Raw genomic sequence first — 21125 nt, 5'->3', positions numbered from 1 at the left:
AGATTCTCTCACTGTCATGAAACCCCTCTTTTGAAAACACACAGAGTTTTTAATTGTTTGCATAGGTGCTAATTAAAAGGAAATGGTAGGATACAGTTTGCATAAACTTGGATGTCCAACTATTAGTAATGCTTTAATCGGCCAGCTTTGGGAGCACTGTATTAGTTTCAACTCATTCCATCTACCACTTTTCCTATTTTAAATAATGTTTAAAGTTACATTTCTAAAATAGTCCTATTTTTCTGACTGCAGTTTCACAGAACAATGGAGCCATTGCCACATTTGTCAGACTTAGAAAAAAAATGATTCAAAAATGAAGTATTGATCCCACTCTGCCTCCTGCAAACTTGACTCCCTTACATTATTTCACTATTGCAAAATCCTAATTCTATGCAAGATTTTATTTTATTTTCTGAAAACATTTTCTATCATTCAATGACAACCATGCTTAGGTAATACATATAAAGACAGGTATGGGTTTGTTGGTTGTTGTTGGTTTTTTTTTCCCCAGATAGACTTTGTTTTTAAGATTGCCCCTTAAGAAGTCGGCATTTTAACTGATTAAAATCCTCACTGTTGATAAGGTGAGGTACAGCTCAACAGCAACATCAAGGCAAAGGACAGATTTACATTTCCAGCTGGGGCCAAGGCGAGCTTTCTGCTTTGTGCTGGCTGAGGCTCTGGGAGTGCTCCTTCCACTTGTCAACTTACTGCAAACCGCAGCATCTCAGCTTCACAATTCTATATTTTCTGTCTTCTTCCCGCTGCCCCAGAACACCCTTCAGGATGTGTGGAATCCCTCATACATACACGCATTTATACAGATGTTACGTTTTTTCTTCAGCTCTCTCTCCCCGAGACCCCGTTTAACCCAGCTCTTTGCTCACAGCCGTACCCGGGGGCTGCTCAGCACCTGGATCTCTCTCACCTCCAACGCACACCTCTGGCTCAACCAACATTTCGGAGCCCGGCTAAGCAGCGAGCCTCGCAGCTGCCTGGCACAAAATGAGATCAGCTCACGCTGACGGAGCGAGGGGCCGGGTGCGCCGCCAGGTCAGCACGAACAAGCAGGGGGTAATTCCAAGACCCGACAGGGGTCGGGCCGGGGGCTGCGGGACCACCACCTCCACCCCTCCGGGGTTCGCTCCGGGCTCGTGCCGCCCGAGGGCTCCGAGTCCGACCCCGGAGCGGCACCGTCACCCGCTTGCCGTTTTTCGGGACTTTTTCTCGCCCTCCGGCTTCTTCCTCACGCCGAGGCGGCGGAAGGCTGTGCCGCGCAGGTGGCAGCCGACGGGCGGACCCGAGCCGGCGGCAGCCGGGCCGCGACCCAGATGGCTCTCGGCACCCGTCCCCGAGCCGCGCGCCCCCCGCCGTCCCCTCATCCCCCCCGCAAGATGTCCGCTGCGGCCCAGCCCCTGCCGGGCCCCTCCGCTGCGGCTCGGCGGCGGCGCACCCGCAGCCCCGGGCCCGCCCCAGGCAGCCGGCCGGGGGGAGGTCGGGCCGCTCCGGCTGCTCCCCGCATCCCGCCCCTCCCGGCGCTGTCTGCTCTTGAATTACCTGTTTTGATGACCCGCGCAGCCCCCTTTTTTTTTTTTTTTTTTTTTTTCCTCCTTCTCTCTGCAATGACAATCCGTGGCCGGCCGCTCGCTCCCCCCCTCCCTCGCCTCTCCTCGCCGTCGCTCTCCCTCCTCCTCCTCCTCCTTCTCCTCCTCCTCCTCAGCGGGAGCCGGTGTCAGTCAGTCACATCAGCTGCCCGAGCAGGCAGGGAGAGAAATGCCCGTCGGCTTCCGGGAGTGCCAAATAAAGACAAGTCCAGAAAGAGAGAGAGACGGTGACAGAGATGGAGAAAGAAAGCGAAAAGTGGGTGGAGTGTGAAAATGGAAGGAGAGGGAAAGGCTGAGGTGTCTCTTAGCGGTGACGGCAGCGCGGTGCCGGAGAGGAAATGGCAGCCGTGCGGCATCGCGGAGGAGCGGGCAGCGGCCGGGCTGCGAGGGCACGGGCACGCGGCGCAGGGGCACCCGTGGCCACAGCTGTGCCGGCCCCGCTCGCCTGCTGAGCACGGCTTGGGTGAGCGGGACGGTGTGGGAAGCGTGTGCACGCAGACCCAAAGGTGTGCCGCGGGCAGTCTGGCTGCCTTCTGCAAAGCGGAGTCGATTGTAGCAGCCTGAGCTCTGCGACAGCTGTGTCTGCGGTGGGGTGGCTGCCATGCAGCACGACTTCTCACTGGAGGCAAACCCACGTGCCTAGGCCTTGTGTGTCAGGATCTGTGGGCTTCACACCAGTGCCTGTGACCACATGGGTTCTGCACTTGTGCGGTGCTCAGCCACGTGGTCCCAAAAGGGGTGTGATCACTCACCTGAAATCTGCTTCCCCTCCAGGTATTGCTGAGCTGACTTTCTGCACAGGATCTTGGGGGAAGAGCACGAGTTCGTAGCCTTTAATGAAACAGTTTGCGCTGAAATGAAATAGGAGTCATTAGTCACTCATAAAAAAATAAATAAATGATTGCAAGCATTTTTCCAGGTCAGCCACGTGGCTGTGCAAAAACTGGTGGCAATTTTCTCTGTCAAATACATAGTTTATTTTAGAAGACTTTGTGTTTGACGTCTGAGCATTTGACAACGCTGTAAAATGTAAGATAGAAATATTGGTCTCAGTTATGCAGTTCTTAAATGGGGGCTGTGGAAACCTGAATCATAAAAAAGATGCCATAGCTACAGCAGACCTTAGTATCTGTACAGAAATGAGATGTGGAAACAGCAATAAGCAAAAGCAAGCTGACTGCAAGGATCAGCCTAGGATCAAAACGCTGCTGTGGAAGTTGATAGAAGTCAGAACTGCAGCATCCTGTAGACAATGAAAGGAACAACTTCTTGGTGTATTTAAAAAAAAGAAGAAAAGGACACAGATGAAATCGCAGCTGTTTTTAAATAATGGTCTTGGCAAATCTTGCAAGCAGGAAAAACATAGTATGAAACTGAACACCTGGTTGCAGAAATGCTCAGGACACAGACACTGCTTAAGAGAAGCAAGAAAGAAGCTTAGAAGATCTCCTTCTGGAAATGAAACACAAAAAGTTTAACAAATTGTGGAATAACTAAATGAAAGCTCCAGATCCATATACCTTACTACAGAGAGAAAAAACATCCCAATACCTTTGCAGTGTCAGTGGGATAAATGGAAATTCTGGGATGCCAAATGCCCTCCAATTTCTTCATTGTCAATTTAATTTGAGAAAAATGTGATGCCATTAACTTATGAAATATTTTACAAGCTCTTACTGTAGGAGACAATCAAGCACTCCACATCACTCTTTAACATCACAGGCATGTAAAAAGGAGGGGAAAACAGTTGGGCATTTTTTTTTATGTGGAACAGATTACAGGCTACCAGGTTGGCAGATAACTTGTGCGTCTGAAATAAATTCCCTGTAACACATCTTCCCTTCTGACTTCTTCTAGTGCATTCTTCAAGCGTAGGAGCTACACAAAACAATCAAGCTCTTTTGCTCTTTTCACCTCCCCAGGAGGACGTTGGCAAACATCAAAGGCTAAGGTAAGGAGGACACAAGAAGTGATAAATTTAGCTAGAAGGGAGAAACAAGAGCTTCTGTGATTGTAAAGTGACCTCATAATAAAGAGGAAACCCAGTGGCAAGTAGAGATATAAGATGTAGCTCCTGCCTGAAAACATATTAGAGGGGAAAATCTTGCCCACTTTGGTTTCTACATAAATGAAGACAATCTTAAAAGGCAGTTCTATAAAGAATTCCATAGTTAACTCAAGCCTAGCAACAGTCCCCTACAGGGAAGAAAAGAAAAGAATGAGAGAGATGCAAATTTTGGACTCTGCAAAATATTGAGTAGATGACATACTATTGTTCTAACCCATCCAGGAAAAAAAAAAAAAAAAAGAAAAAAAAAAAAAGGCTTGGACTGCAATAAAAATGTGTTTTGAAACTGCTTGGCATTGACATCAAGTGAAACACTGAGCAAGGAAAGTCTGGAAGATCAGATTTTGAGGCTGAGGTTTTTTTCTTCAGTTTAACAATGCATTCATTTGTTGGTTTATAGGCAGAAAATAAATTGATGCCAGAAATCGCAACACTAAAAGTTGGAAGTTAGAGATTTTTATTTGTATACTTTTTTTTTTTTTTCAGTACAGAAAGAATCAACAACTGCAGAACCAAAAGGTTTAAAAATCTTCTCAAAAGTCTTCTGAAGTCTTCTAAAGTCTTTAAAATGTAGATACCATGCATTAATGCTGGAAGAAAAAAAAAATCTTACAATTCCAGTTCATGGCTGAAGTTATAAGGAGCTCTTCTGTGCAAAAAGTGCAGTAAGAGCCCTCTTGCTGAAAGGTATCCAATTAAAATACGGTATGCCATGGAGAACAGTATATGGCATTTAATATAACTTTCTAATTTTTTTTTTTTTTCATTTTTATCTTTGCTCCTGCACACAATCTGTGCCAAGGCTGGTTTATTTTATTTCCTTTTTTAGAAGAATGTATTTCTGAAGTTGTGCAGGGATCCCAAAGTACGTGTCAGAAGCTGCTCTAGAGACACCAAAATCTCTATAGGATGACAGAATTGCAACCTACTTAGAAGAAAATACTCTGGTGCATATTCAATTTGCATGCATGTTTTTTTTTCCACTGTTGAAAATGTTTATGGCTACCTTCTCACAATTTGTTGAAAATAAACTTTGAATGTATACAGTTGTAAAATTTCCCCGTTGATAAAAGTTGCATCTAAATGATTCATAGATGAGTTTGGAGAAAAACAGATATTGCTGCTCATGTCCTTGATTTCATGGAATTTGTCTTTGCTGGGGCAATAAGTAAAAATGAAAATGAATTTAAATTGTACATATTGAGGTGAAAACAAAATGGAATATCTTATGGAAGTCTTGGTAGTGTGACTTATTTGGTCTACATTTGAGTGCATTTGTCAGGATGCCCTTTGCTTACCAAATCTATTGTTTAGTCTTCAGCACTGGAAAAAAACGTTCACAGTAAGCTAAATGAATCAGTGAAGAAAGCTCTGTGGGTACCTCACACAGATCCAGTGCCAAGACACACAGATAAAAAAAAAGAGAAGATTCTGCCAAACAAGTGGACTATCTGTCCTTTTTCAGACTGTGCTTAATATGTCATTAAGTATGTGAGTAGTGGCATCAGGCTTTGCTGAATCCAGAGGGAAAATGTCTTGATCTCACAAATACTAATTTTTGTGACTACTTTCACTAATGATAGTTTGGTGTTTTAATTCCTTTCTGTGGAGCTGTTCTATTGGGAAGGCTACTCAGAGAAGACCATAAGCCTGAGCTTCAGTTCTGCTAATTATTTACATTGCCCTATCTATTTATTATCATGAGATACAGGCTTCTAGCACACTGCTAAAAATCCTATTTTGATACAGATTTTGATGCCGATTTTGATACAGATTTCAAGTGAAGTTTTTTTAAATGATTTTAATTACAGGCAGAAATTTGCAAGGAATACTTTTAGTGAGGATGCTGGAACAGAGAATCAGAAGAAGGAAAGCAAAATTTCCAAGCGTGTGATTGTAGTGTTCTGTCATCTTCAGCTATGCGTGTGAAAGCTATGGATGGAACTGTCAAAAGGAATGACAGAGTCTCATTCATTGGTCAGTGTTAGTTTTCCCAACTGCTCTGGCTCATTCAAAGTGTCCCAGCATCCTCAGAAGTTCCAGTAAAACCAGATTACAATCATGTTTCTCACCCTGAAGATAGAAAGCATAGGGCCAGCTCTAAACTTTGTCCTGGGATGACTTACTAATGATTCCCTGAGATTAATGCTCTTGTATGAGAAAGCCCAGACAGTCAGAGCAGTAGAAGTACTGAAAAATCCAGACATGGGGAAAATATGATTTTTTGAGTATATTTGAGATTCTTTATGTTGCTTTTCTGAGATTTGAGAGAATAACTAAGTCGTGGATTCAAGGTTTACTGTAAAACCCACTGGACTAGAAGCTTAATTTTTCTTTGTCTTCATTATGTTAAATCACTAGATTCTAGGAAATGGCAGTTTAAGGAAAACACCAAGCTGTACAAAATTTATGGTAAAATCATATGAATTGATAACTTGGTTATTTAATTGTTACAGACAGTACACTTCATAGGAAATATAGCTGCATGAATAGATAACCAAAGTATTCTAGCAGACACATATTTAGTGTTGTTGCAAGCTCTTGACTAGGCCATACCCTTTGTCAGAGAGCTGTGAGTAAGAGATTTATGTTCTTTATCTGAAATTACCTGTAGTAAATTTGGTGCTAGGTGACTTTTGCTACTCCTTTCTGCAAACAGCGTTCCTAGCTCGTTTTGTCCACCTCCAAGCTCCTCTGCCTTGGAAGAGTGAGAAGTCCTTTCCAACCCAATTCAGGCAGAGAATAAAGTCCTTTGGCTTGCTGTAGTCAACGTGATTGGGCTTGCCCTGTAAATAACCATTTAGCTTTTGACATTAGTCTTCTGTGAGCACTCTTGCTAACCCTAATATAGAAATGAGTGGAAAAGTTTTGAATGTCAGCATCTGAAATCTTTGACTTAATCTGGAAAGGTACTGAGGTGATTTGTGCTTTTTCATACAGCACTGGAATGCCAAGGGTGACAGCGGTGTGAATTTTCTTCTGCTCCTTCAATCCCTCTCTCAGCTATGGACTTCAGGACTGAGGATGTCTCAATTTTACATCCTGCTGCAAAATGAGACTGCTGGTATGGATCCCTAGGTACAGTACACTGTTTACATTAATATGTAGTTTTGTTGGCCTAAATTACTATTTTACAAATGATGACTGCCTAGATTAGATATGAGGAGCTGATCAAGTACAGCAGCACAGAGCCACGCAGAATCATTTACCCTACTTTTCATCTCCATGGCAAATGAAGAGAAAACATTTTTTTTCAGTACTCTGAGAGCTTTCTGAGACCAGCCCCATTATATATCCCTATCAACACATGCTTTTCTCATTCAGCTGAGGTAGAAGAGTTTCTTGTGGTAAATGAAAAACTGGTTTTCCTTTCATAGACTTTAGTTGAGATACTTTGCATAATGGCTTGCTTTTTTCCATTACTTTCTGAATTACCATCATCTGTGTACTGAGTCCTTCTATGAAAACAGAAGAACAAATATAAAGCCAGAAAATGATTCTGCCTTTTTAGCCAGATGATCTTCCAGTAGACAGATTGTCTTCTACTCCTTTTATTTTTTATTTTTTTTCCCAAAAAAGGAAGGAGGAGCAAACAAAGGTTAAAAAAAAAAAAAAAAGAAAGAAAGAAAAAAAAAAGTATTTGTTTGATGCCTAAAATGGCTTAGAAAGAATTACAAATGTTTTGCTCTGCTGGGGTGAAATCCTGTCCCTCCTCAAATCAGTGTGTTTTGCCACTGGCTGATGAACTTTCATCCTAAATTTTCACCTTAACGTTTCTCTTGAATAAATATAAACCGATGATTCATGTACTAGAAAAAAAATGTTTTGTTTCAAAACAAGTCATTTATTTAATTCTTATTTTCCTGCTTTCCTGTATTTACATGGGCTCTGTACCTACTGTACCATATTTCTAGAAGCTGTCGTTTTCTTAAGAGAATATTGTTTGCTCTGCTGAATAATTCATCTTGGAGATCTTCTTTAATGCCCCATCAAATGTGCCACTCTTGTAACTTCATAAAGGAAAAAAAAGGAACACAACATTGCAAAGCTGATTTATGAATTAGGCCATCAGAGTTAAAAATAAAGAAAGTGTTGGTGTAAGTAAGTACATCAGCTTAGATATCAGTGCCTCTGAAACAAAACTGTTAGTTCTATACAGATTTCCACTGATGTAAAGAAGATCTGGCTCTGACTTATCACAGAGTATGAAAAAGGAGCATGGGAGAAGCATGGTGACAATTTGATATTTAGATGTCAGATAATTTGTCTGGCAATATATGTAAGTTTTGAAGGAAAACAGAACTGCTTAGAATACAATATAAATTTAACAGTAAATAACATGCAGTCTAATCCAAAATTCTATGTATCTTATCAGGTTAAAATATAAATGTTTTAGATGGAAAGGAAATACTCCAGAAGTATCTTCATAGTGAATTTGTGGTCCACAAACACTTTTAAGTTCTTTATTGGATTTACGCATTTGTTAAAAGCAACTCCAGCTAATTTTCCATATATAAGATAGATTCAGGTACTGCACCTCTTATAAAGTGCTGTTTCAAAGCCATGTGCCTTGTGGTACTTGTAAAACATTATAAGGAAATAATCAAAACAGTTGCATGCTCGAAGAATGTATTTCTTGCAAAATCAAACCAGTATTAAAGGTACCTATCAGTCCCACAGCATATAAAAGATTGTTGCTTGTATCTGAGCTGACCAGTTCAGAAATGTCAGCCTCTTCCAGCCACCAGCTTCATTCAGCCTGTAATAATCAGCCAAATCATCATCTTGTGCAAGGGTTTTGTCTGGCTACTGTGACCTCCTGTGTACGTACCTTAGTCACAAGCAAAATTATGGGCTATACTGGGGGACCTCAGGCGTTGCAGGGAATGAACTGCTGCAAGTTCCTCTGTATAGCACTTAACAAAAGGAAAACAAAATACATTAGAGAAACAATGGAGTGAAATCTTCTAGAGAAACAAAAGAGAAAATGATTCCTACATTAACATTCTTGGAATATCAGGCTGATGTCCATCACCCATTCTGGTGAGCAACCCATATAATCCCTTCTTTCTGAGTTATCTATCAACATCAATAATTCATCACCAGTGTTAACGTGATAATTAAAAAAAAAAAAAAGAAATAATTCTGTAGTGTAGTTTTCCTAGGAATCTTCAGTGTTTTCATAGTGGGTCTTCCATACATCTTTTTGGTTTTCAATGTTATCAAACAAATTTGGTGGAGAACCTGAAGCTCCATACATGGAATTTGTTCCAGGATTGATTTCTTCATTGGTTGTCCTCATTTTTATTGTGGTACATGTCCTCAGCCTAAAGGTTGTATGTTTTGTGTGGTCATTGGTCATTAGGTTAATAAAAACAGACCTGAAGGGCCTATTATTTGCTTTCTTTCACTAGTAATTTAACTTGTCACTCTCCTGTTGGATGTCAGTTCTAGGACTTTAATCACTACCATTTTAATTTCTTTGTTTTCTGAAATACAAATATTGGTTTTTTAAAGGATACAAACAAAACTTAGATTCACAGTCACCTTGGCAGATATCTGACTGTTGGCTGGATGCTAACAAATATGAGCATTAGAACAATTAACTTCATGTATATTTTCGAGGAAGAGGAAAATTAATGAAAGCTCAGATCCTCAGAGCTGTTCAGGTCTCTTACAAGAATGTATTTCCCTAAATAGAAGATCACCAGTGCTGATTCATTTTTGTTTATCTTGGAGCTGTTTTTAGACACTGGAAGTTCATACAAGAACCTTTCTGAGCAGAACACCTGCTGATTTTAGTTCGGTTTTGTTTACGGGAGAGCCCCACGCTTAAAGGTCTGTTTGTTACAGGATGATTGAAGTCAATGCAAGTTTACCCATTGACTGGAAAGAGCAGGTGGCAGTTCTTATGGGTCTACTCCTGTTCCAGCTGAAGTCAAGCAAGCCACTACTTTTATTTAATCGGAGATAGCCGTAATTCAACAAATAATTAGCAAAAATGTCAGTGCAGACCTCCTGAAGCCTTTGTGCAGCTGAGTCAGCTCACCTCCAAAGAATGTTGTTCACTTCCTCCAGATACCAGGTCTATTGACTGCAATAGCAGTAGCAGATGCTGTGTGGGTGTGTAGGTGTGCATCATGCCCTGCAACCTCATTCACTGCCTGTGGATTTCACCTTCCATGCTCCACCTGCACAGGGCATGATTACTCAGTATATACACAGCAACATTGGGTTCTGCCTGGTTTTTTATACTTGGTTGAAAAGCAACCACATTCTCACTTTTTTTTTTCTTTCTTTTTTCAATTTTAAAAATCTTTGGATGTTAAGAATGTGCTTGTGGCTCCCCTTACACAGTATACACAAATTTCTGACTGGCTGGAGAGATGTAATCACGTGTAGGATGATAAGAACAAATGTGTCAGTATAGTATTAGGACTGGTTTACCATGTATTTACAGAAGTGATCTATTTTGTCTGAGGAATTCCAATACCAGTAGCCATAATAGTTACCATTGTTATGCATATTGCTGTTAATATCTTCATCAATTACACTGGCAGTGGGGTCAAGTGCACATTCAGCAAGTTTGCAGATGATACCAACTCTGTGCAGTTCAGAGGGATGGAACGGCATCCAGAGGGACTTAGACAAGCTTGAGCAGTGGGCCCAGGTGAACCTCATGAGGTTCAACAAATCCAAGTGCAAGATCTTGAACGTGGTCAAAGGGAACATCCACTACCAATGCAATCTGGAGGATGAAAGGATTGAGCACAGCCCTGCCATAATGGACCTGAGGGTACTGGTGAATGGGAAGCTGGACATGAGCCAGCAGTGTGCCCTCACAGCTCAGAAAGCCAACTGTACCCTGAGCTGCATTGAAAGAAACATGACCAGCAGGTCAAGGGAGGTGATCCTGCTCCTCTACTCTGCGTTAGTGAAGCCTCACCTGGAGTAGTACTGTGTCCAGATGTGGAGTCCTCAGTACAGGAGAGACATGGAGCTGTTGGAATGTGTCCAGAGGAGGGCCACAAAAGTGATCCAAGGGATGTAACACCTCTCCTATGAGGACGGGTTGAGAGAGCATGAGCTGTTAAGCTTGGAGAAGAGAAGGCTCCAAGGTGACCTGAGAATGGCCTTGATATCTAAAGGGGAGCTTTATATAAAGAGGGACAGAAAAGAAGGGGACAGACTCTTGAGCAGGGTTTGTGGTGATGGAACAAGGGGAAATGGTTTCAAGCTTAGAGAGGGTGGATTTAGGTTAGATATAAGGAAAAGTATTTTACAGCAAGGGTGCTGAGGCACTGGAACAGGTTGCCCAGAGATGTGATGGATGTCCCATCCTTGGAGGCTTTCAAGGCCTGGCTGGATCAGGCCTTGGGCAACCTGATCGAGCTGTGCATGTCCCTGCTTATTGCAGGGGAGGAGTTGGAGTAGATGGCTTTTAAAGGTCCCTTCCATCTCTAAGGATTCTATGATTCTATGATATTGAATTGCAGTGTGCCATTAAAATATCTTAATTTCAGCAGCGGAGTCCTTTCCTGCAGTGGCTTCTGCCTTATGTGTGACTTTTTTTTTTTCTGATGCAACCTAAAAACATGGAACCAGGGAACTACATATAAAAATATGTTATATATAAAATAAATACACTTGAAAAAAAAAGTAACATCATTTAGTCTGAAATAATTATTGCAAAGTTCAACAATGTAGCAACATTGCTCCTTTGAAATTATAATAATAATATGATTTGTAGTATCTGCAACTCTGTCTGAGTTATTCTCTGATTGTTTAAAATCATCACTGTGAGTTTTTGTCTCTTCAGAAACTGGTTTGACTGTCCCGTGTGTGAATCCACACCCTGCAAAAATGAAAGGCTTTGCCACACATTGTTTGAGTTTTAACCTGGTATCAGGGTTAAACCTGTTTCACTTTGTTGTTCCATTGCTTTAAGTGCAGGAGAACTCAAGGATTTCTATGTGCTTGTTTAGCAAATCGGTCTATTATAATCTGTCATGGCTTAGAACTTGCTTCCTGCAGTCTGAGCTGTGTAGTGTGTTTATATTCCACTAAAAATACTTTCAACTGCATTAATGTAACAAGAGAGCCAGCATGACAGCATTGTAAGCCACACTCTTGGGTTTTGCTGGAGTGGACAACAGGCAATCAAACCTCCTCCCAGAAACACAGAACCCTTCAGCCTTTCACTTAAATGCAGCTGTTCTTACGTGCTGAGGCTTTCAGCAATGGTCACAGCTGTTGATCACCACGAACTGGACTGATACCACCCTTTATTGCTCCTGAGCTCCTGAAAAGGTTTTATAGGAATTAAAAAAGTGACTTAGTAATTTGTGTTTCTTTAGGCTGTCATGATAGTACACTCTGAAAGACCTCTAACTTTAGAGCAGCAGAAACCCTGGGAAGTTCAGGAACCCAACTCCATGGTGACCTTTTCTGAAAAAAAAAAAAAAAAGGTCAGCATGCCACATGCAGACTTGCCAAGTCAACTACTTTTCTCCATAAACTAATGCTTTCTGGTCTTATCCACAGATGGGTTAGGAAACTTGGCCAAGTTGCTGCTTTTTGTTGTTTCAGGCACAAAATATGTGTGATTTGTGTGTTGAATGGAGTTTCATACTAAATAAGACCAATTTCAGTAAAGTGGAAGTAAACCTTGCATTGAAAATGCTTAAAATACATCCTGTGGCTCCCTCTACATTATCTCCAAATTTTTACAGTTTTAATTCAGATTTCCTAGATTTATTTCTAGGACTTGGTTCTGTACAAATCTCCCATTTTTATGGTTCTTATCCTTTTCTTCCCTGGAAGCTGAAAGAGGAATATTCTTATTTGATACATTAGAGAATGATCTTCCAAGGGTTTAAAACAACCTCATTTGCTGCCACCTCATAATCACTACCTGATTGTTTCCTGTACCAAAGAGTTTTTGCCGTGGATATTTATTTCCTGTACATTTGGTGGCATTTTTTTGGCTACAGAATCTGGACACAACATAACTAGTAACTTTAAATAAAACTATAGATTATTATTATTATTATTATTTGCTATTAAGAATGTCTTTGGGTTTTTGCTTTGACTTTGATTTTGTCTGAAAATGAAATTTGGGCATTCTCCCCAACCTCTTCAAACTTCTTTTTATGAGATAAATACACATTAGTGTTGATAAGACTGCAAATTGAAGTTTTATTGTATTAAATCTCTCTAGTAGCATAGTTTCTCTCACTTTCCTTTACCTCTAGATGATGTTGTTACCTCTTTAGGGAAGAATTATGTCTTTGAATAGCATTAATTGGCTAATATATACCATGATAAATGCTTTTTCTTAGTATTTTAGAAGTTGACTCTTACCTGTAACAATTATTTTTACCTATTAAGTATTCAAGATCAAATTATCAGTCCTTCTAGATCACTAAACCATTACTGAAGGTTGTAGAGATCTGCTGTATGTCTGTCCCAGTGTTCATGCAATTGGGTAAATTCTTCAAAATACAATCTCAAACCAGAACTGTTAATGATTTAGGACTTTATTTATGTGACTGCAGCAAAAACATTTGCCAGTCAACAGTGGCTTTTCTGACAACTGAATATTGTCAGGTCATTGTCCAGTCATGCCTATGAAGGCTCTCCAGAAACACAGTTCTGGACACAGATATGATACCAGAAGGTGGGAGGTGAGTGGGAGCTGTGAGGTTGTGCTAATAGGCATTGGTGAACAACAGACTGATGTGAGGACATTACTCAGTTAACTTTTTATTAACCACATAGGAAGCCTCAATCAAGGTTCTTGCAGCAAAGGATGAATGTGTCAAATTCCTGTGTGAGTCACAGACCAAATGCTGTGGATCAAAAGCTCAGTTGTTGAACTTTGCATTGGGCTTTAATAGAATAGTTTGAGCTTGAGAGTCCCGCTGACACATGTCGTGCTGTGGGTTCTGCATTCAGATGGCTCTTCAGTGTTACAGCTCAGCACAAATATATTCGTTTAGAATGTATTATGGGCTTTAAGAAATAACTTGCCATCAAACCTGTGTGTTAGTAGCTATATAGGTAGTGAGTAAAGTTCACGGCCGTGGCAGAAAAGCAGGGGAATTTATGTTACTTGGCTCTCCAGTTGCTTTATGATGCAGCTGGCTCGTTTGGCTCAAATAAGTTTTATGATACAGCTGTCCCTTCAGTTACCTTATGATACTTTTCCAGTCAAGTTCCATTTGTTTCAGAAGGGTAACAGTTCTGAACTTGTGGAACTCTTGTCCTTTGGTATTATCAGAAGGACATAGTGAGGTATTTTGAGTTTGGCAGCACTATTGGCTATTTTGGCTGGTGGTGTGCAAGCCAAAATGGGACTGGCCATTACCAGCTCTGGGGGCGTGTATAGCAGCAAACATTTGGTTGTCTCTATGGGTTGCATGTACTGCCAGGATACAGCGATGTCCTAAAAAGACAAAGGAGGATAGTAATTATGTGTGGCTCTTAATCCACATGCTCATATTTATACATGTGCTATACTTAATAATGGAAGGAACGTTGGATTTTACAGCATGATCCTTGATGCTGAGGCTGTGAAATTCTGGTGCAACTTTATAAAGGACCGAAACTTTCTAAAAAATCATTTTGCTTATATGCAACAACTTTTAAAACTTTTTCACAACTTTTAAATAATCTGCCTTTCAAAGTTACAGATTTGCTATGACTACTCCTTTGTAAATAACCTCCTGCTTTCTTTTGTCTGAAGAAAAGTCATTTAATAAATACATTTGCTATTAGTCCCTTGTCCTAGCCAAATAAATATGGCCAGTAAAATTACAGTAACTCCTGCTCATCAGTCAAGAATTTTGAAAGAATTTATAAAATCTGCACCTCTTAAAATGTGAGGAAATGTCTATATTTCCCTAGCAGTTCTTTTTTCTCAAGAGCACCTACCACACAATGTTATCAGACAAACTTAAAGAAGGCTACACAAGGATAATATCTGTCCCACTTAGCTTTTTTGAAACTCTCCTCTATGCAATCCCTGAGGCATTTGGGTTCACACCTTTGTGCTACCAAACCCATGCTCGTTCCACAATGGGTGCATCTTTTACATTCCACACATTGTCTGGCTCTTAATTCACATGCAGATGCATGCACATGCATTCATACTACAGTGAGCAAGTGTCATCAGAAAGAGCTGATGCACTGTAACTTCTTCTTGGAGAGGGAGGCCAAGCATTGGAATGGGCTGTTCAGGGAAGTGCCTGAGTGCCTGTCCCTGGAGGTATTTAAGTCACATGTGGACATGGCACTAAGAGTCACGGTTTAAAGTAGGGACTTGGTAGGTGAGGTTGATGGTTGGATTTGATGAGCTTGAAGGATTTTCCAACTTAGATGAGTCTATGATCCTATAACACAGTAGAAATGGTGTGGGAAAGTCAATGTAGAAAAGGCTTTTAGATAGCTGTGTTCATCTGAGTGTGTGCCTGCGTAAACAAGCAACTTTGCCTCAACACTAAAAGAATTTGTGGGTTAAAAGAATAAACTCATGATGCAAAAAAAAAAGCTTCTGTTTTGTACTTAAAATGACTGTATTGCATATGTGTTTGGTATGCCGCAGTATATCTCAGATAAAATTCAGTATGCAGCTATGTGAGATCATTTACTATATTTGATTAATCCTCTCATTCTTTCATACCTTAGTGTTCAGTGATATGGATTCAAATCTGTGACATCTGTTCTTTAATTATAGTGTGTGGCTTTTAGAGAGTTACAAATCTTCATTTGCAGAATCTACATGGAAATCTGTATCCGTGTAATATAAACACTGTGCAGTATCCTCACTGTGTCAGCTCACAGATGCTGACCAGAGACTTATTGGAAGATAAATCTTAAAAATTAGTAAAAACAATAGTAATATCCTTCTCTTCAAGCCATTAGAGGTCCTTGTGCACTTCATTCACCCTCCAGAATGAACATTTGAACGGACTATGGACTTACGGAAGTTTGCTGTAATTATTTTGTTTCAGAAAAACACTGTTCATTTCTTCTTAGACAACTTTTTCCTTCTTTATTGACCTGTTTACTGGAGATGTGGTTTTTACAATTGACTAGGAATTCTCACAAAATAAATCCGTCTTGATTCTTCTGAAACTAGTTGAAATATATCATGAACATAATCCTCCAGTGATTTCAAATGGTCTATTTAGACACAAGCTATGTCAGTAGCTTATTTGCTACTGACAATTTTGAATATCATAATTTAAGGTTATATCTTTAGGGCTGCTAGTGATTGTTCTGTGAATTAGCAATGGATTACCATTGCTGTTGATACAATACATTCATAATTTGCTGTGTTGCTGTATTCTTTTATGATAGTGTCTGTGAACTGTCTTCAAGATTTAGTTCAGTTTTAATCAGAGATGCAGAATTAGTCAAACCTGACTTGTACTTTACATAGAAGCAAACAAAACTTGAAGGAGAATCCTCAAAAGCAAGCTTTACCAAAGATGAACTCATCCCCCTTAGCTCTTTTTCCATGCATCCAAAAGAAGCTCCTTCCAGCAGTAACTCAGAAGATCTATGTGTCCCTTGTCTATATCCAGGGAGCAAGCTAGTTTTCCTAGAATAAGGTCAGGCCTGTGGAAATTACTGTGTCTCTACTGGACACAATTTCTGCTTTGTGTCAGATTATAGTATTCAGCACTTGTAAAATACGGTACAAAAAATTGTAGTAGTTGGCATTGGCAGACAGTGCATGTGTGATGATTGCCTTAAGGGGAGGACAAGAAGAAGGGGAAGACACATTTGGAGGAAGGAGAGGGCATTTCTCTTATTGTTGTGTTTGTAATGTTTTTTTTTTGTTTTTTTTTTTTTAAGAGGGAAAACATTTGATCCTATTTTTGCCTTTTAATTTGATGTAAGCCTGGTTATAGAAGGTGATGCTGTGTTTGTATACTGAATATATAATCCCATTCTCGTTTATCACTGTCAAATATATCTGGTGATCTCATGTGGAAAGTAGAGAGTGCTGTGTCACAGTCCTATTTGGTTTCTTTGGAACCAGGCAACCTCAGCTTAGTCTAATCCAAATAACGCCATTTCTTATAATAGGGTTCTTTTTAGAGTAGCATTAGTACTTGGCAGGTATAGAGAGCTGTGTGTGCTAGATGACTTCCTAGTTAATTGTGGAATTTGATTCTCCTTTGTTTCATGAGCTGACTTGTAAAGCCTTTCAAAATCATCAGAGAAGGTTTTTGGGAATACCAGAAACCCAACTGGAAAGGAACCTGGTGTTTTTGTTCTCAGGTTGGGTAACAATCATGTATGCTGTGAAGAACTCAAAGCTGTCCTGACTCCATCCATGCTAAGGTGTGTTTGAAAGTGCTTGTTAATACACTTTATTTAAGCCCTCTAGTCTGAATACAAGATCACAAGACCTGATCTAAAGGTCTTTGAAGGTATCTGGAGAACGTTAAATTATTTCACTGTACCATGGAGAAGGACGCTGTGTCCAGATGTCTGTGAAGCTCTTTAAAATCTTTCTTCCAGCCTCTCCTCTATTTTGCCCCACCAGTTTTATGTTTGCTTCTCTCCCAGCCACTGTGGTAACTAAATCTGCTCTTAAACTGCAGACTCCTACTGATATTTTTCAAAACCTAAGAAGACTGTTTCTTTTTCCTTCCAGTCATTTAGAACAAGCAGATCCAAAGTCCTTTTTTGCTCTGCCTATGATGGGAGATTCAGCAAGAGAAAGAGAAAAGGATGAGGAGGGGAACCTTTCTGCATAGTGGCAGAGGAGGGTTCCTTCCTTGGGCGGTTCCAAATATATTCCCTTTCTGCAGTCTGCTGCGATGCTTATAAATGGATTTTCCAAGTTTGTGACCTATTTCAAAGCAAGTGCTGGATGCCAACATATTTTGTCCTGGCTTCCCTTTGGACTGTGGGCACCTGTTGCAGAGAAAGTGCCTCAGCCTGTATGCTCCAGTGGGTAAATCTAAGCTTCTGTCAGGATATATGAATATAAATATCCTTTCCTGAACCTTCATGCATGTTTATTCAAATGACATTGTTGAAAGGGAGATTATAGAAGGCCCAATTAAGATTCCGTAATATATAAGCACCTCCCCCAGCCATATTTTCATTTGGCTTTTGCCAAAGTTTTGGAGGAAGGAATAGCTTTGAAATTTAAATTTGAGTAAATTTAATTAGATGGTAATTAAATTTTTCTATAGTCACATAAGTTTGGTATAAAATTTTGCAAAACCAAGATAAAATAAAAGCGTCACCCATTTCTTAAAGTGCAAAACAGTGAGAATAGCCACCAAGTGTGTGTTTAAACTGTCATTTACACAGTTAAGAGGAATTGGTTTACAAAGATTATTTCTTGAGTATGAAAGACAAAGGATTCACATGTACTGAAGCGCAGTTTCTTAAAAACTCATAAAGCCTTTTCCTCGTCAGCCCAGAGTTTGCGGTCTGCAAGAGTAACTTAACAATCTGGACACTATTGGGCAAGAGATTCTGAACTGTAACCTGGGATTTCTTCTGAACTTCAGAACTTTCGTACGTACTGTGGGAGCTTGGGCACAATTTAGAGTCCAGAGAGCACGATACATGAGATCTGTGAAACAGCAGGAGGTGAGATTTCATTATCTGATCATTGATGTGTTTTTAGCACCTTAGGGATTTTAGCAGCACACCCTCTTCCTTCCCAGCATTGACAGATAGCCCCCCAAATTTTTTAGTTGGATGCATGAAAATCTTAAGAGGATTTGAATGAAATTCCTTTTAGGGCAGAAAGAGGCTTTGGAAACTTGTTGTCATCCCATTAGCCCCCAGAAACACTCCAAAGTGACATATTCTGAGAGGGAGAGAGAATGAAAAGTATCTAGAGCACAAATGTGGCAGCTGGAAATGATTTTAAAAAAATACACAAGATGAGTGGGCCAGTAATGTTGTGAGGGGTAAGAGAGGCAGCTGGGAGATGTAAAAGAGAAGGCCTGAGAGCAGCTGAAAGATGCCAGCAGTCTGCTAAAGAGAGAATCTGAGAGCTAAGTGGCCTTACGTGTGAAGAGAAAGCATGCCACAATGATAAGAAAAACAGCTGGAGAAAAACAGAATTCCAAAGCTTCTGGAACAGGAATGGATATGCAAATTCTGTTAACTTTATTGAAAGAGTGAATTACTTAATCTTTTCTTTTTCCTTGTCTGCTTCCATACTTTCGTCTTTTTTTCACAAATGAACCCTTTCTGCCGGATCTCTGGGAGTCCTTTTCTGCTCCCTCCATCTTGAATTGATCTTTTGGTTTTTGGTTGTTTCCTCCACAGAAAGTAGGTCGCTCTGAAAAATATTGTTTACTTGTTAGTAGTCTCTTAATCTACTGCTTTAGGAGTTTATCTTGTATTTCCTGACCTTATCAAGACTCCCTACTAATCGTTCAGCATGTGAATGCCATTCATTGGAATACCATTCCACTTGAAGAAAATGTGCTGGTGGCAGTTGATTTTAATATTCAAAACACATTCTGGGTAGGACCTGTTAGATTTAGATAGCTTTGTATTCCAGAGAGCGAGCTGGAGGAGGTAAATTTGGCAGGCTTGAATGATCTGACAATCTCTAGAATTTGGCAGGGTCTAAAACAAGTTTGTAGGAAGAACATGGTGACTTTAGAAAATAGACTATAAGAATGTAGAATGGGACAGATTTTCAAGGCTTTATGCATTGCACATATATTTTATTATACGTACAGCTTTTAATTTACTCACATATATAGACAGTAAAGCACCTGGTCATATACTTGCATCCAATTTGGGTGAGTGCATCAGTGATGTAAAGGCATATGCCAACGTCTGTATACAGTAACATGTACTTTACCTTTGAAATTGTGGCTCTGCTGTTTTTCAGTCACAAAAGCAAGAAACAGTATGTGAGTATCTTTCCTGTATCATTAGGAACAAAGAGCTTATGTGAAAAGAAGAGTACTGGAGAAGATCTAAAGAGATTCTGTCCCATCAAAAACTGAAATACAGCACCATGAAAAGAGCAAACATGCTGTCTAGCTTCTCTGAAGCTGTTTGCTAATGACCTTCAATGAACTAGAAAATGTAAGAGAGCCTGGTCTCAGCTTGAAGCCTGAGAGGAGAAAAAATAGCAGGTAGAAAGAATGGAAAGAAAGTGAAAAAGGGAATGGAGGTAGTCAATAATTATTTTTCAACAACAGCAGCCACAAAAACCTAATTGGGCAGCAAATTTTTGACAGCTTTCATGCTGCCTGACCTGCATTGCTGTGTCTGAGCTAGCAGAGAAAAAAAGCAGCAGCAGCTGTTTTGGAGGTCATGAAGGTAAAGTCACAGAATAATAAAATAATTGAGCAATTTGTAAGAGGTGGAAGGTATAAAATGCAAATTAGTATATTAGATCAAACATTTTGTGATAGATGCTTGAATGATTACAACTTCTTGGTGAAATATAACATTATGTAGCATATAGTAAGTACTTATAGGAAAAGGTTTGTGTCAGAAGACTTACAATCAAATCTGATAAAATATTATGTGAGACAGAGGGATAGAACTTTTGCCGAGGAAACCTACGTGTATCTGGCATAGGGAAAAATGCTTGAAATGACTGAGAAGAAATGTTCACAGTGCAGGTTAATTATTTTTAAAGAAAGAATTTGCATTAACTTTTCAGATACCTGAAGGCCTTTGACTGTGTATTTAAAAGATAATCTTTTGTTTTGGAAAACCTTGACCTTACATTCCCGTAACAGGAACGTTTAACCAAAAGGATAAACTGATTCAAAATTTCACATGTATGACCTAATGTTGCACTTCTAACACTTAAGTAAATTTCTCTGTTGCAAAAAGAAACTTCAGTTTCCATGTATGCTGAAGTCCTCATTTTCTCCATGATTAGCAGCAGACTAGGCAATTCATTATTTTACATTCTTGTGTAAATATATAGAAAGTGAGTTTATGAGAAATGAGTGCAGGTGCACTTATCTGTAGAGAAATGAGATAGTGAATTTGAGAAATAATGAGGGAGGCAGTGTCCATCAGTGTTTTCAATGTATTGCCTATGATAATTGAAGTAACTGCCTTCTAAATGTCCAGCTTTCCGGCCTATAGGTTAAGAAGATCTTTGCCAATGGCTTTTCACCACCTGGTGACTTAGAAGAATTTCCCTAACAAGGCTCTTCAGGTTCATGTCACCATACTGCTTGAGAAAGAGGAAAGGTTTCAGTTGTAGAAGGAAGAACAGTTAGGTCAGTTTTATTTTTAATTGAAATGAGGCTGTGGTGGAAAATCTGAATTTGTAGAACCTCATATAGTAGGATCATGAACACGTAAATCCAGACAAGCTTCCATGAAGCCTACAAACTAGAGATGTGCGTAGGTGGCTGCATTATCTGGACTACAGTCCTCCAACTTCATAGTTAACATTTTTTGCCCAGATGCTTCTCTTT

The 21125-nt window shown here is 39.9% G+C and overlaps 2 protein-coding genes across 9 annotated transcripts in view; one reads left to right on the top strand and one right to left on the bottom strand.

Moving 5' to 3' along the window:
• CAP2 (cyclase associated actin cytoskeleton regulatory protein 2) overlaps window positions 1–1710 on the bottom strand; it is a 66541-nt gene extending 64831 nt beyond the window's left edge. Inside the window, exon 1 of one of the 2 annotated variants that reach the window (XM_031589386.2) lies at window positions 1558–1710. The gene's annotated coding sequence lies outside the window, so the exon portion shown is untranslated. The remainder of the gene's footprint in view (window positions 1–1557) is intronic. The other variant, XM_090136903.1, reaches the window with a different exon arrangement.
• The window catches only part of LOC116226471 (uncharacterized), a 249168-nt gene that overhangs the window by 68587 nt on the left and 159456 nt on the right, over window positions 1–21125 (top strand). For 3 of the 7 annotated variants that reach the window (XM_090136913.1, XM_090136911.1, XM_090136912.1), the window contains 2 exons: window positions 3462–3555; window positions 6613–6750. The gene's annotated coding sequence lies outside the window, so the exon portion shown is untranslated. Of the gene's footprint in view, window positions 1–805; window positions 1054–1747; window positions 1861–3461; window positions 3556–5544; window positions 5650–6612; window positions 6751–21125 lie in introns of those variants that run through there. The other 4 variants (XM_090136915.1, XM_090136914.1, XM_090136918.1 and 1 more) reach the window with 4 other exon arrangements.

Source organism: Phasianus colchicus, chromosome 3 (assembly GCF_987193195.1).
Source record: "Phasianus colchicus chromosome 3, bPhaCol1.hap1.1, whole genome shotgun sequence".
Classification (NCBI taxonomy): domain Eukaryota; kingdom Metazoa; phylum Chordata; class Aves; order Galliformes; family Phasianidae; genus Phasianus; species Phasianus colchicus.
The sequence above is the reverse complement of the archived record's forward strand: the minus strand, read 5'-3'. Positions and strand labels throughout refer to the sequence as shown.